The sequence below is a fragment of the Aquarana catesbeiana genome, linkage group LG02, assembly GCF_042186555.1.
Source record: "Aquarana catesbeiana isolate 2022-GZ linkage group LG02, ASM4218655v1, whole genome shotgun sequence".
NCBI lineage: Eukaryota > Metazoa > Chordata > Amphibia > Anura > Ranidae > Aquarana > Aquarana catesbeiana.
The window spans coordinates 492,564,546-492,580,123 of record NC_133325.1 but is presented as its reverse complement, the minus strand read 5'-3'; positions in this window follow the sequence as shown (position 1 = coordinate 492,580,123).

The window sequence follows — 15,578 nt, the reverse complement described above, 5'->3', positions numbered from 1 at the left end:
GTATATAGGGCAGGCCCCTACTTTCAAACATTCAACTTACAAACGACTCCTACTTGCAAACGGAAGGAGACAACAGGAAGTGAGATGAAATCTACCCCTAGGAAGGGAAATTCTCTCCTGTAAGAGTTAATATGGGAAAAACATTTCTCCTTTCCACTGATGATTTATCACCAATCCTTGTTTCACAAAAAAAAAACAAATTTTCAAAAAACATTTGGCATTGGGACAAAAAGTGAGGTTCAATCTTCTGAAGAGGAGCACAGACAGCAAAACAAATGTCACAAGGGTGATGTTTTCCAAAAAGCTTAAAAAAGATTTTTTGGCTGGAGCTAAACACGTTAAAAATGTACCCGTTCAAAATGACAAACAGATTCTACTTAACAACAAACCTACAGTCCCTGTTTTGTTTGCACCGCCTGTATACTGCTGTTCAGAGTATATAGGGCCTGGTGGCCCCACACCTTTCCTTTTTTTAATTTGGGTGCGGGGTTCTCCTTAATATCCATACAAGACCCAAAGGGCCTGGTAATGGACTGGGGGGTACCCATGCCGTTTGTCTCACTGATTTTCATCCATATTGCCAGGACCCGACATTACATTAAAGCCGCAAGCAGTTTTAAATGACTTTTTTTCCTTTAAAAAAGACATTTTGTGCAGGGACTGTTCTAAGCACGGTAAACACGCGCCACTTTACAGGCACACTATAGACACCCCCCAGGTATGATATTTAAAGGAATATTTCACTTTTTATTACTTTAAGCATCATTAAAATCACTGCTCCAGAAAAAATGGCCCTTTTTGCAACTTTTTTTGCATTGATACATGTCCCCTGGGGCAGGACCCGGGTCCCCAAACCCTTTTTAGGACAATACCATGAAAATTAGCCTTTAAAATGAGCACTTTTGATTTTGAACGTTCGATTCCCATAGACGTCAATGGGGTTCTAACGTTCGTGCAAATTTTCGGTCTGTTCGCAGGTTCTGGTGCAAACCGAACCGGGGGGTGTTCGGCTCATCCCTAGCCGCGAGTAGTTTTAAATGACTTTTTTTCCTTTGAAATGTCATTTTGCTGTCAGACTGTTCTAAACACGGGAAACATGCGCCCCTTTACAGGCATACTATAGACACCCCCAGGTATGAAATTTAAAAGGATATTACACTTGTATTGTTTCACTTTAAGCATTATTAAAATCACTGCTCCCGAAAAAACGGCCATTTTAAAAACTTTTTTTTGCATCGATCCATGTCCCCTGGGGTAGGACCCAGGTCTACAAACACTTTTTATGACAATAACTTGCATATAAGCCTTCAAAATTAGCACTTTTGATTATTCATGTTCGTTTAACGGTGTTCGCGTGTGCTGTGTGCTCCTTTGTGGGGCATTCCTTTTGTGAGGATTACCTTTGCCTGATTCATGTAAGGGAGTGCTGGACATACCTCGCACCGCTGTTCTGCCGCTGCCATCTTGCTTAGGCCCGAGCGGATAGTATTCAGTAAGTTTTTGCGGATTTCGGGGTTCTTTGTTTTGCCGCTGCATGATCGATCAGGACTATGCTGCAACTCCGCTGGGTAGTTTTGTGCAGTTTTAGGCAGGTTATGCAGTCGATGTGTGCCGGTTTGTCCCTGAGTGCTGTGGAGCTCCCTTAGTGAGCGTCCATCTTCTTCCGCGGCAACTCCGCCCCCCCTTGGATGTTTTAAACATTCTCCAATTCACCCAAGTTGCCCTTTAATTTTCCTATCCGTCCCTGCTCCACGATGCACAAGTACTCAATATTGCTAATATGGTTCACTCGCTGTAACCACTCTTTAATACTTGGTTTCTTAGTGCACAGTAGGGATGAGTCGAACACCCCCCTGTTCGGTTCGCACCAGAACATGCGAACAGGCAAAAAAATTTGTTCGAACACGCGAACACCGTTAAAGTCTATGGGACATGAATAATCAAAAGTGCTAATTTTAAAGGCTTATATGCAAGTTATTGTCATAAAAAGTGTTTGGGGACCTGGGTCCTGCCCCAGGGGACATGGATCAATGCAAAAAAAAGTTTTAAAAATGGCCGTTTTTTTGGGAGCAGTGATTTTAATAATGCTTAAAGTGAAACAATAAAAGTGTAATATCCCTTTAAATTTCATATCTGGGGGGTGTTTAGAACAGTCTGACAGAAAAATGACATTTCAAAGGAAAAAAAGTCATTTAAAACTACTCGCGGCTATTAATGCATTGCCGGTCCAACAATACACATAGAAGTTCATTGATAAAAATGGCATGGGAATTCCCCACAGGGGAACCCCGAACCAAAATTTAAAAAAAAAATGACGTGGGGGTCCCCCTAAATTCCATACCAGGCCCTCCAGGTCTGGTATGGATATTAAGGGGAACCCCGCACCAAAATTAAAAAAAAACAGCGTGGGGTCCCCCCAAAAATCCATACCAGACCCTTATCCGAGCACGCAACCTGGCAGGCCGCAGGAAAAGAGGGGGGACGAGAGAGCGCCCCCCCTCCTGAACCGTACCAGGCCACATGCCCTCAACATTGGGAGGGTGCTTTGGGGTAGCCCCCCAAAACTCCTTGTCCCCATGTTGATGAGGACAAGGGCCTCATCCCCACAACCCTGGCCAGTGGTTGTGGGGGTCTGTGGGTGGGGGGTTTATTGGAATCTGGAAGCCCCCTTTAACGAGGGGACCCCCAGATCCCGGCCTTCCCCCCTGTGTGAAATGGTAAGGGGGTACTTTTTAGTACCCCTACCATTTCACTAAAAAACTGTCAAAAATGGTAAAAATTACAAGAGACAGTTTTTTACAATTCCTTTATTTAAATGCTTCTTTCTTCTTTCTTCTATCTTCTATCTTCCTTCATCTTCTTCTTCTTCTGGTTCTCTTTGGTTCTTCTAGTTCTTCCTCCTGTGTTCTCATCATGGGGAATGCCACAGGGAAGTCCCGTCATGTCCCTGTGTGTCAGAGGGGGCGGGGTCACCGGGTGGCCCCACCCCCCCGTTATTTAAGAACTGTCAGAAGAGGAGAAGCGTCACACAGCGGGAGCCTCCCTCCATGCCAGCATGGATGCGGAGAGGCCCGAAAAGAAGATGAAGACAAGAAGATGAAGAGAAGAAGATGAAGAGAAGAAGATGAAGAGAAGAGCTGGAGCCTCCCTTCATGCCATGGATGCGGAGCGGCCCGAGGAGAAGAAGGGAAGAAGACGCCATGGAGGAGATGCTGGACGAGAACACCGGAGGAAGAACCAGAAGAACCAGAAGAGCCAGAAGAACCAGAAGAAGAAGAAGATGAAGGAAGATAGAAGATAAAATAAAGAAGAAAGAAGAAGCATTTAAATAAAGGAATTGTCAAAAACTGTCTCTTGTCATTTTTAACATTTTTGACAGTTTTTTTGTGAAATGGTAGGGGTACTTTTGTACCCCCTTACCATTTCACACAGGGGGGAGGGCTGGGATCTGGGGGTCCCCTTGTTAAAGGGGGCTTCCAGATTCCGATAAGACCCCCGACCGCAGACCCCCACAACCACCAGCCAGGGTTGTGGGGATGAGGCCCTTGTCCTCATCAACATGGGGACAAGGTGTTTTGGGGGGCTATCCCAAAGCACCCTCCCAATGTTGAGGGCATGTGGCCTGGTACGGTTCAGGAGGGGGGGCGCTCTCTCGTCCCCCTCTCTTTTCCTGCAGCCTGCCAGGTTGCGTGCTTGGATAAGGGTCTGGTATGGATTTTTGGGGGGACCCCACGCCGTTTTTTTTGTTAATTTTGGCGCGGGGTTCCCCTTAATATCCATACCAGACCTGAAGGGCCTGGTATGGAATTTAGGAGGACCCCCACGTCATTTTTTTTTAAATTTTGGTTCGGGGTTCCCCTGTGGGGAATTCCCATGCCGTTTTTATCAATGAACTTCTATGTGTATTGTCGGACCAGCAATGCATTAATAGCCGCAAGTAGTTTTAAATGACTTGTTTTCCTTTGAAATGTCATTTTGCTGTCAGACTGTTCTAAACAGGGGAAACATGCGCCCCTTTACAGGCATACTATAGACACCCCACAGCTATGAAATTTAAAGGGATATTACACTTTTATTGTTTCACTTTAAGCATTATTAAAATCACTGCTCCCGAAAAAACAGCCGTTTTTAAAACTTTTTTTTTGCATTGATCCTTTTCTCTTGGGGCAGGACCCAGGTCCCCAAACACTTTTTATGACAATACCATGCATATAAGCCTTTAAAATTAGCACTTTTGATTTCTCCCATAGACTTTTAAAGGGTGTTCCGCGGCATTCGAATTTGCCGCGAACACCCCAAATTGTTTGCTGTTCGGCGAACTTGCAAACAGCCTATGTTCGAATTGAACATGAGTTTGACTCGAACTCGAAGCTCATCCCTAGTGCACAGCCATTTTTTAGGGATAAGACCTTTTGCCACATTGAGCAGGAATGGAACCAAAGTATTTTTATATTGTTTCCTTGTTTTGGTTGTTCCATGGAGCAAACAATTCCAGGGGTGTTGAGGAATCCTTTCTCCTGTTATTATCTCTATGTGTTCTAATATACCACTCAAATATTCTTTTATCTCTGGGCATTCCCACCATATGTGCATTGTTGTTCCTTGTTGTTTGCAGTCCCTCCAACATTATGGAGACTTATTTGGCTGGATTTTATTGATTCTTTCTGGTGTCAGGTGCACCATGCACTTATAGTTTACCTCTATCAAGGAGATATCGGATGCATAGTTATATACTGCACTTTTCATTTGCGTTTCATCCAATTTTAGGCCAATATCTTGTTCCCATTTTCCAATGAAGGGTAGGGCCCCATGTCCCTCTAGTTCTGTTAAGATTTCATATATTTGAGAAATGCCGTGTTTTGCAGGATTTTTTATATTATAAAGCTTTTCTATTGGTGTTAGTTCTTTCTCCTCTCTAATTGGTTGGGGGATTGTGTTTACAAAGTGTTTTAATTGTAGATATTCCCATTCTTTTAAATAAGACCACCTGTGCTTCATTATTAAATCTTGCTTTGTCATAATTTCCCTGTGTATTTTAATATCTTTTAATTGTGCATTTCCTATTTGTTTTCCTATCCGTGATCCTTTCCCTCATGTGAAAAAGTTTGTGCCCGCAAGTGAGATTAATGGAGAGTTATATTTCCATTTTTCTTTACTATAAAGTGTATCCCATATTTTAAGTGTTATTTTAGTTATCTCATGTGTCATTTTACTATATGTTCTATATTTAGGTGGTATCCAAATAATTTTTTGAAGTTGTGTCCTATAAAGTGTATCTTCCATCTTTACCCATCACTTTTTGGTGTTTAAATTAGCCCATTCAACTAGTCTAGCTAAGGTTATCGCTTTGTAGTACCTACCCACGTCTGGGAGTGCCAACCCCCCCTTTTTTTTCCTAGTTAGCAAGTTGTTATTTACCCTAGGTTTTTTATTCTGCTGTATATACTTCAGAAATATTGTTTTTATTACCTTAAAAAAGCTTGGTGTTATTCCTATCGGGAGCATCTGGAATTTATATATTATTTTTGGCAATATCACCATTTTAGACTATTTATTCTGCCTACCCATGAAATTGGTCTCCTGGCTATAATTTTTATCTCTGTTTTAATTTCATTTAGTAGCGGAATAAAGTTGGCTTGATATAATTTATCTTCACTAGATGTTATTTTAATTCCTAGGTATGTTATTTCCTCTTTTTCCCACGTGAAAGGGAATTCTTGTTGTAATAGTTTTTCCTCTTTTCTATTTATTCCTAGGTTCAATATTACAGGTTTATGGGATTTATTTTAAAGTTCAATAGTGTTCCATAATCCTTCAATTCTTTAATCAGACAGGATAGTGACAGCCTTGGTTTGGTCATATATAGGAGTATGTCGTCTGCATACACTGCAACTTTATGCTCTTCCTCTCCTAGTTTTACTCCCCCTATGTCCACATTATTTCAGATTTTTGTTAGTAATGGTTCTAGTGCAATTACATACAGGAGTGGCGACAATGGGCACCCCTGTCTTGTCCCGTTGCACATCTCAAAGGCAGGCGACATATTCCCGTTGACCCCCACCCTGGCTGTTGGGTTTTTATATAGATTACTTATCCATATCATTATTCTTGGTCCCAGTCCTATACTCAGAAGAGATTCCATCATGAAACCCCAATCTACTCGATAAAATGCCTTTTCGGCATCGATCGATATTAGGATCATTGGAGACCTGCACTCCTTCTCTTTTTTCATTAGTAGCATGGTTTTTATACTTGAAATGCAATTGGGGGGGGGGGTGGTGGTGCTGCGCTAATCCAGCAAAGAGAAATAATGTTGCTAAAAGTAGAAGTGTAAATAAAATAAAGCACTGAAAGCAAAACAATCACAAAGTGATAAGTAACAAACCACTAACAGTGACTAATATTATGTGACATGATTAGATATAAAAATACACAATAAAAAAATAGTAGTAATGTGCAGAGTGCAATCACAAATGCATAAATAGCACCATCGAGTGTACTTAATAAAACATAGGCTAAAAATACTGTGCAATACAATAAACGTGCAAAACTCTGCAAGGTAAAAAATTCCTGTGCAAGGTGCAAACATACAGTGTAAACAATGTGATGTTGTGTGTGGCATGCACACAGCAAACGCACCGCAATGACAAAGTGCCTAGTGCAGAAAAATATCTAAGTAACAAAAAGTTCCAATCAGTCCATAGTGTGCATCCCCTGATGAAGTCATGTGTTGTGTGACGTCACGCGTGGGGACAGGCACTCTATGCTGACTGAGGTTTACGAGCTCGTTGCTCGTTGGTGATAAGTCGTTTTTGCTCTGCTATATGTGAGTACCCTTGCTGTTTTAATAAAAACATACTATGGTCAAACAATACTACACTATTTGGTACCCCCTTCTTTTCATTTACATCCCCTGCACTTATTGAGGGACCAAGTTCTCTGGAGAACGGATCCGGGTCCAAGAATAGAAAGAAAGGTAGCTACTACCAGCACTGTTTTTATGCTGATAGCTCATTACCTTAAGGTAAAGGGCCATTACCTATCGGTGTGTGATCTTTGCACGAAGAGGAGTCACTACCTTTCCTTTATTCAAGCACTTCACTTTATTACCTGTACATCAGAACGTTTATTCATTTTGCGAAGGAATACTTCTATCTGTTTGTATTCACCAATTACTGCATTTGCACACTATGGACTGATTGGAACTTTTTGTTACTTAGATATTTTTTCTGCACTAGGCGTTATGTCATTGTGGTGCGTTTGCTGTGTGCGTGCCACGCACAACATCGCATTGTTTACACTGTATGTTTGCACCTTGCACAGGAAGTTTTTTCCTTGCAGAGTTTTGCATGTTTATTGTATTACACAGTATTTTTAGCCTATGTTTTATTAAGTACACTAGATAGTGCTATTTATGCATTTGTGATTGCACTCTGCACGTTACTACTATTTTATTATTGTATATTTTTATATCTAATCATGTCACATAATATTTCTTCATACAGCCACTGTTGGTGGTTTGTTACTTATCCCTTTGTGATTGTTTTGCTCTCAGTGCTTTATTTTATTTACACTGCTACTTTTAGAAACATTATTTCTCTTTGCTGGATTAGCGCAGCACCACCCCCCCATTGCATTTCACTGATTATTTGGGTTTGGTCGGACCCTATTCGGTGCAGGCAGCTTTTCCATTCGCTCCGTCCTTTTGTACATGGTAGCGCAGGAATAACCATTTTACACTTTACATGGTTCTTATACTATTGTCCCTCCCCTCCCTTCCTGGTACAAAACCTGCTTGATCGACATTAATCGGTTCTGGCATAAAGTTTTTTAATCTCAATGCCAGGACTTTAGCGTATAGTTTTGTATCGACGATTAATAATGCTATAGGCCGATAATTGGAGCAAATAGTTCTGTCCTTCCCTGATTTTGGTATGACAGTGATATTTGCCATGAGGGATTCCTTTCCTTTTTCCTCATTCTCCCCTATTTTATTCAGGTAATTACATAGTTCTGGGACAAGTTGTTCTTTGAATCTTTTATAATATATAATTGAAAAGCCGTCTGGGCCTGGGCTTTTCCCCCTGTCGTTTCCTTTAAAGCTTTGTATATTTCATCCTGTGTGATTGGATCGTCTAATAGCTCTGCGCTATCTGCTGTTATTTTTGGTAGATTAACTTCCGCTAGATATTCCTGTATTTTAGCTTTCCTCGTCTTTTCCTCCTTAGGTGTCTCCTTATTTCTAATTGCATATAATGCACTGTAATATGTTTTGAAGGCATTAGCTATATCCGTTGTTTTGTATTTTATTTCCCCTTTCTCATTTTTTATTTTTTCAATTAAGTTTAAGGGTTTTTTTTCCTTTGATATTTTTGCTAGATATTTCCCAGGTTTATTCCCCCACATATATCTCTCTTTCGCCACATTCTTAAATGCTTTGCTAATTTCTTGCTCCATCATATCATTTAGTTGGCATCTTTTTATGATAATCTTCTGGGGTGTATCTGTATGTAGGTGTGTTTTTGCTCCAGCTCATGTAATTCCTTTATTATGTTTTTCATTTTTAATTCTCTTTCTTTTTTTTCCCCAGCTCCAATGGAGATCAGTTTCCCCCGGATATAGGCCTTATGGGCCTCCCAGATTGTTGCCTTTGACACATCTGGTGTGTCATTTATTTTAAAATATTGGTCTATCTCTGTCTTTATTATTCTTCCTACTTCTTCATCATCAATAAGATCTTCGTTTAGTCTCCATAACCCTTTTCTCTGCTCTATATCTCTGTATCTTATTTTTACTGTTACTGGAGCATGGTCAGAGACCGAGATTATTCCAATCTCTACCTCCATAACATGCTCCAGTATTTCATGATCTACCAAAATATAATCCAATCTCATATACTTGTCATGCACCAAGAGTGAAACGTGTAATCATTTTTCTTTGGATATTTTATTCTCCATATATCTAGGAGTTGATGAGTATGCATTTTTTTTATTATTCTTAATTGTTTATTTTCTCTACGCGGTGCATGAGATGTACTGTCGAGATCATGGTCCATTGAAAGATTCAAATATCCTGCTAGGATTAGATGACCTTGTTTAAATTCTGTTAGAGCATTCAAAATCCCATTTAAGTATTTTTTGGGGCGTTTATTAGGGCAAAATACATTTGCTAGTATGTACCTTAATCCATCAAGAGTCCCTTTTAGAAACAAAAAGCGGCCCTCTGGGTCTACCTTCCTTTCTTCCAATGTAAAACTAGTATTCCTTGCTATTCCAGTGGCGACCCCTTTTGCCCTCTTATTTGGGGTATCAGCATAATACCAAGTTGGAATTGCGCGCAAATACAACTTGGTATTTGAGTCAAGCGATATGTGTGTCTCCTGTAGGAAGATTATTTCTGTGGAATACCTCTCCACCTCTTTAAGCACAATTTGTCTTTTATCAGGGGAGTTCAGCCCTCTTAAATTGTATGTAATAAACTTAACGTCTGTCATTAGTTAGCTTGCTAATAATTCTAATTCTTGCAGGTAATTGAGGACAAACAGATCTTGTATCCCACCCTTCCACCTCTCCCACCCAACCAATCCCTTCCCCTCCCCGCCCCTGCCCTCCCTCCCTTCCCCCACTCCCTCCTTTGTTGGTATGTTAACCCAGCATCTAGAGTACCACCTTAGGGACCATCTTGTCCCCCTACTCCCTTTGTCCTGAGGTGGAGTTCTGTATGGAGCTGTCCAAAATCACCCCCCTTCTTCCAGAGAGTCAATTACGGAGCGCACCCAGGATCCCGGTCCCTACACCCTTATTGTTTATTTTTGTGTTTTTTCCACTATCTCCCAATCCCATCCTCCCTGACCTCTCCTCTTCCACCTCCCTTCATCTTCTCCCACTCGTGATTTCAACTGCAATTTTAAGGGAGCATAGGGAGGAAAAAAAAAAAGGGGAGCTCCTTTTAAGTCTGTATTAATTCTTCTTTTCATTTATGGTATTTCTTCCTCTTAACCTTTCCTCGGAACAATCTTCTGGTGTGGGAATCTCCAATTTTCTGCAAAATTCAGGGATCTCTTCAGTGAATCTCAGTCTAGCTGTACGGCCATTTTTTCTCCCATTCAGACATGAGGAGAAGCCCCAATTATATTGAACCTCGTTTTCCTGTAGGATCGCCAGTAGGGGCCTTAGAGTTCTCCTTCTTTTCAAAGTCTCCTGTGACAGACCTTGGAACATTTGAATATTCTTCCCCTCAAACTTTATTGGTGATTTTCCCCTCAGGTTTCTCCAGTTTTGATTTTTCTCCTCCCAGTTTTCGAACCTCACTATAATATCTCTTGGGTTCTCTTGTGGAATTTTTCTCAGTCTTCTTAGTCTGTGTGTTTTATTGGATTAATTATTTCTTTATCCATCAGTGAGTTACAGATCTTCTTTATTATTTCTGTTAGATCTTCATGTTGGGAGGAGTCTGGGACACCACATACCCTTAGATTCTTTCTTCGATCCCTATTCTCTTGATCCTCTATTTTATACACTTGTTCTTCTTGAGCTCTTTTCATGGATTTAATTTCTCCTTTCAATTTTCTTATGCTCATGTTGTTGGTTTCGGATTTCTTTTCCACCTCCTCAACTCGTTCTAGGATATGACCAAGATTTCTATGTAATCTCTCCATTTCGGTTTGTAGCATTTTTTCCAAAGCAGCAAACATGGATTCAGCTTCCATTTTTGTTTATTAAAGAGGCTTTGCCTTGTAATTTCTCTTCTCCTCCTAATTCGCTATCTATATCTGGTTCTTGGTCTATCCTAGATTCTGATAATGTGTCAGTCTCTGTATGTGTTTTATTTTGTGGCTTTTTCTTTTCTTTCTTCTTTTGTTTACTCTCCATCTGATTGTTTTTAATAGTTTGATGTTTTTCGGATGCTTGTTTCTCAGCAGTTCCTCTGGGTGACATATTTTTTCATCTGACCCAGGCTGGTGGTCATAGTCAGGCTTAAACGGGGTGATTTGGGGATCGCTTCTCCTCTTGCCGCCTTGCCCCTCATGTTTCTCTCAGTTATTTCCTAACTTCCCACGTTCCTTCAAATATTAACCTTCCCTATTTGCCCGTTGGATCCCAACAATATGTATTTTGTAAAATATGCGTGTGTGGGGTGGTGGGTTTTTCTCTTCTTTCCTTTTCCTCCTCTTCTCCAGTCCTCTTTCCTCCTTCCACCTTCCCCTCTTGCTCCTCTGCTTTATTTACTTAAGTTTGGGCAGGCAGGAATCCTTTCAGTCTTGTCCTGCCCATCACAAAAGTCCTTTGAGAAATTTTTTAACTTTAATTCACTTTACTTCACTTTACTTCATTTTACTTCACCATTGTGCTCAGATATTCTTCTCCACAATATCTGTTTATATTTGCTTATATGTCTCTGTACACATGTAGTTTAAACAGTCTGAGGTACTGCAGTAATAGCAAAAAGTGTCCCTGCACAGAACACACTTTTTTTTTTGCCATATAGTGACTTTTAAGGTACTCACCATACCGCATCCATATACACCGCAGGATCAATTCAGTTCAAATGTCCATCCTCCTCTTCAACTGCTTAGGGCTAGGAGTTGCGCTGTTTTTTCCTTTCTTTCTCCTTGCCTTTCCCCTATCCTCCTCTTTTCCCTTCCTTTTTCTGATTAGTTGTTCTCTCCTGAGGGGGGGGGAAGTCAAGGAACGGGCATAATGGACAAAAAAGAGAAGCAGGTGGCGTGGGGGGGTGGTGATGACAGCTTTGCGGCTCCCCTTCTTTCCCTCCTTCTCTCCTCACAGGCAGTGAAGCAGTAAAGCACCTCTCATGAGCTCCTCCGCTTCTCGCCCTCGAGTAGCCACCTTGATAATCCCCTTTTACCTTCAACTCTCCTTCAGGGCTTGAGGTGCCCTCTGGCCTTCCCCAGGGAACCACGTATCATCAGGGCTTACCTCTGAGGCAGTTTCCTCTACCACCACCGTTCTGACAATTCTGACACTGCTTAGCTGCACAGCTGAGTATTATATGAAAGACGTGGGAGATCCACTTCCCACAAGATAATCTCCGTCCGTCATCCCTCACACTCTCTCTGCACCCATATCCCCATGAAAAGAGACTAACTGCCGGGAGGCTGGTATGCTAGAGGCTGCGGGGAAGGGGAATCATCCTGGGTCCACTCGCGGTCCAGTCTGTTTGTTCTCCGTCTCTACGGGGGAAAGAAAACCCCCACTGCTTTGCCTCTCACCCGCTCCAGCAGGAGGCTCCAACCTCGGCAGATGGCGTGACCGAGGCGAGGAGAGGACCGAGGTGAGGAGGATCCGACACTACAACACAGCTGGTAGAGGTGGTATGTAGGGGGAGACCGGTCATGAGGATCGGAAGATCATTGCTCGTTCATAGGGCAGGGTGAGAGACCAGGATCACTAAGTGTACGCTCAGGTTAAAACACACGCCATTACTAGACTCCTCCCTCCATGCAGAACTGTGTCCTAAAGGCACACATACAGACATGCAGCAATAGTGTATCACACCAGGAGGAGTTCTTCTTATGTAATTAGAAATAAAGGTCTGAAAACCATTACCAACTATACCATTCAGCAACCAACAATAGCTTATTATTTAGGGTGCTTAACCCTTTCATGTCTAAGCCTTTTTATGACATTTGATGCTTACAAGGATATTGTTTTGCTAAAAAATTACTTAGAACCCCAAATATTATATATATTTTTGAGCAGAGACCCTAGAGAATAAAACGGTGATTGTTGCAATATTTTAATATGTCACATTTTATTTGTGCAGCAGTCTTTTCAATGCAATTTTTTTTAAAGAAAAACAGTAAAGTTAGCCCAATTGTTTTGTATAAATGTTGTTACGCCGACTAAATAGACACCTAACATGTCATGCTTTAAATGGCGACAAATTATGGTACTTTAAAATTTCCATAGGCAATGTTTTTAAAATGTCTGCAGGTTAGCAGTTTAGAGTTACAGAGGAGTTCCTGTGATAGATATCACTCTAATGATGGCGGCAATACCTCACATGTGTGGTTTGAACACTGTTTACATTTGCGGGCTCGACTTACATGTGTGTTCACTTCGCTAATTTTTTAATTTTTTCTTATTTTTTTTTTTTACACCGTACCTTTAAAAAAAAATTCTGATCACTTGTATTGCTGTCACAATGAATGTAAATACCCTTGTGACAGCAATAGGCAGTGACATAGACCCCAGCTCCCTTCATAAAGAGTACCTAAGACCCCAAAGCCCGCCTTAAAAGCATTCAAAACGCCAAGTTTGGCAGTTTTGAGTACTGAAATTCTTTTTTTGTTTTTTGGCGCTTTTAAGTCTTCTGTACACCGGAAGTAATGTCATAAACAAACCTGTTCTGGTGTTAGCCAGTGTTTTAGTTTGTTGCAAATTTGTTACTTGTGTTTTAGAAATGTTTTAATAAGTTTGCACCCCACATGCAAAGGTCCCCAGGGTTTTACATATATCACCTTTGTATGGTCTATACTCACTGCTAACCAGTTTGTCACCTATAGAAGGCGCTCTCCTGAAGGTAATGGCTGGGAAACTAGGGACATAGGGGGTCAGAGTAGGATCCATGGTCAGTAAGTGCCAATATGTATTTATAATCCGTTTGACTTGCTGGTGTTGTGATGAATCACAACACCAGCAAGTCAAACGGATATATATATATATATATATATATATATATATATATATATATATATATATATATATGTAAAACCCTGGGGACCTTTGCAAGTGGGGATGCCAATATTGCCAGTACATGGACAAACGCAATAATATTATGCTACCAAACGGTCAACATTTTTCTCCAAAACACTATGTAAATTGCAAAACCCCTGGAATAGTGTACTTGCTAACATGCGAATGCAGGTGCTATTATGTTGGCAAAACCATTAATGAGTTTTGGAAAAGGATATACCAACATCTTGGCACCATACGCAAACGCGACCCTGAGGTACCCATTGGCCGCCATATGGCCAAATTCCACCCAGCATCAATTCCCAAGATTCATTTCTTGGCTCTCGATTGTGTCCACTTTAGCCCTAGAGGCGGGGATTCCAACAAACGTCTTCTTCAATGTGAATTGAGGTGGATATACAATTTATGGGCTAATTTCCCACCTGGCCTTAACGGGGCTTTCAATTTTTAACCATTCCTCCCCAGTTTCACATCAGGGGTCTATGAGCTGAATTTATAGGGGCTCTTCTGTTATTCTCTCCTATTTTTTTAATTTTTTTTTTTTATTTGCTATGCTGGACAGGTGAATTATATATTCATGATTTGTAAACATAAAAATGAATAATTGTATATCTATACAGGGTACTGCTTTCTGCAGTGAATTATGTATCATCTCTTTCACCTGTCATATATGATTTTGTAAGTCCATCATGCAATCTGTACGACTCTGTAAGTTGTCTATTATGCAATGTGTATGTCTTTATATACTTCTGCGCATTGCTCTATGTTACTACTAGATGCGCTGCCAGCCCTTTCTTTCTTCTTTTCTTTCTTTTTTTTGTTTAATCTGAATAAATGTGCTTATATTTTTCAGTTTTATTTTTCATTTTTTCTTTGTACAACAGATTGGCTGTAACGTTCTCATCCAGCAGATGGCGCAGCTCTTTGTGTGTGGGCCGTCTGTCTGCACACAGACACCCGGCGGGTAAGCTCCACTCGCTCTTGGCTAGAGGGCGGTGATCATGCATGGCCCCCTGTGCCTTTTGAGCATTGAGGAGCTTTCCCTGTGTCCCCGCATCTGGCATCCAGCCTATGCTGGGATACGATATCCGCCGGTTGAGCGGCGACATGTGACGTCATCATGCCCCTAGGGGCGTGGCTACGCCACGTGCCTCAGCGTCAGAGAGACGCTCTGAGCTCCACTCACAGCTGTCATTGATACAGCTGAGTAACTGGAGCAGGCTCTGATTGGCTGCTGCCTCATCAGAGCCACCCATAAGACGCAGACACTCACTGGGCATCTGTCAGTTGTAGAACTGCTGCCCAGAGGTCTGCGTCTTATCCATACATGTGAAGCACACAGGTAATTTGATTACTACTGCTACTAATCTTAATGGGATTAAACATCCTTATGTCCCTGCATTCCAGCTTGATTACTTTTCCAGCTGTATTCAGGACAAATTCATATACCCCCTTTTTCTATCATTTTTACTATGTAGACTTCCATCAGGCGCCTCTTGTGAATGTGTATCAGCATTCAGCCCTGCACTTGAAGCTGCCCACCCCATATGTCTGTGGATTTTCCAGCCAGCCTGTTCCAATTCTTGTTTTCTGCTTTGTTTTGCTATGTTCTAATTTTCATAAACCTTTCATGTAAGTATAACTGCCCAAACATTTTAAAAGAGTTTTGAAGTAATTAATATTTTGTAGTAACCTCAAACAGTACGCTGCTATTTTACTATGTTTAAATCTATATTGCAGATAAAGATTGATCACCCAACTGTAAATCCCTTGATGAAGGAATAATACATACCAATTTCCGAAACACGTCGGAATATGTGCTGTAAAATCATCCGTCTGACCTTTAAAGATATAGGCTATGGG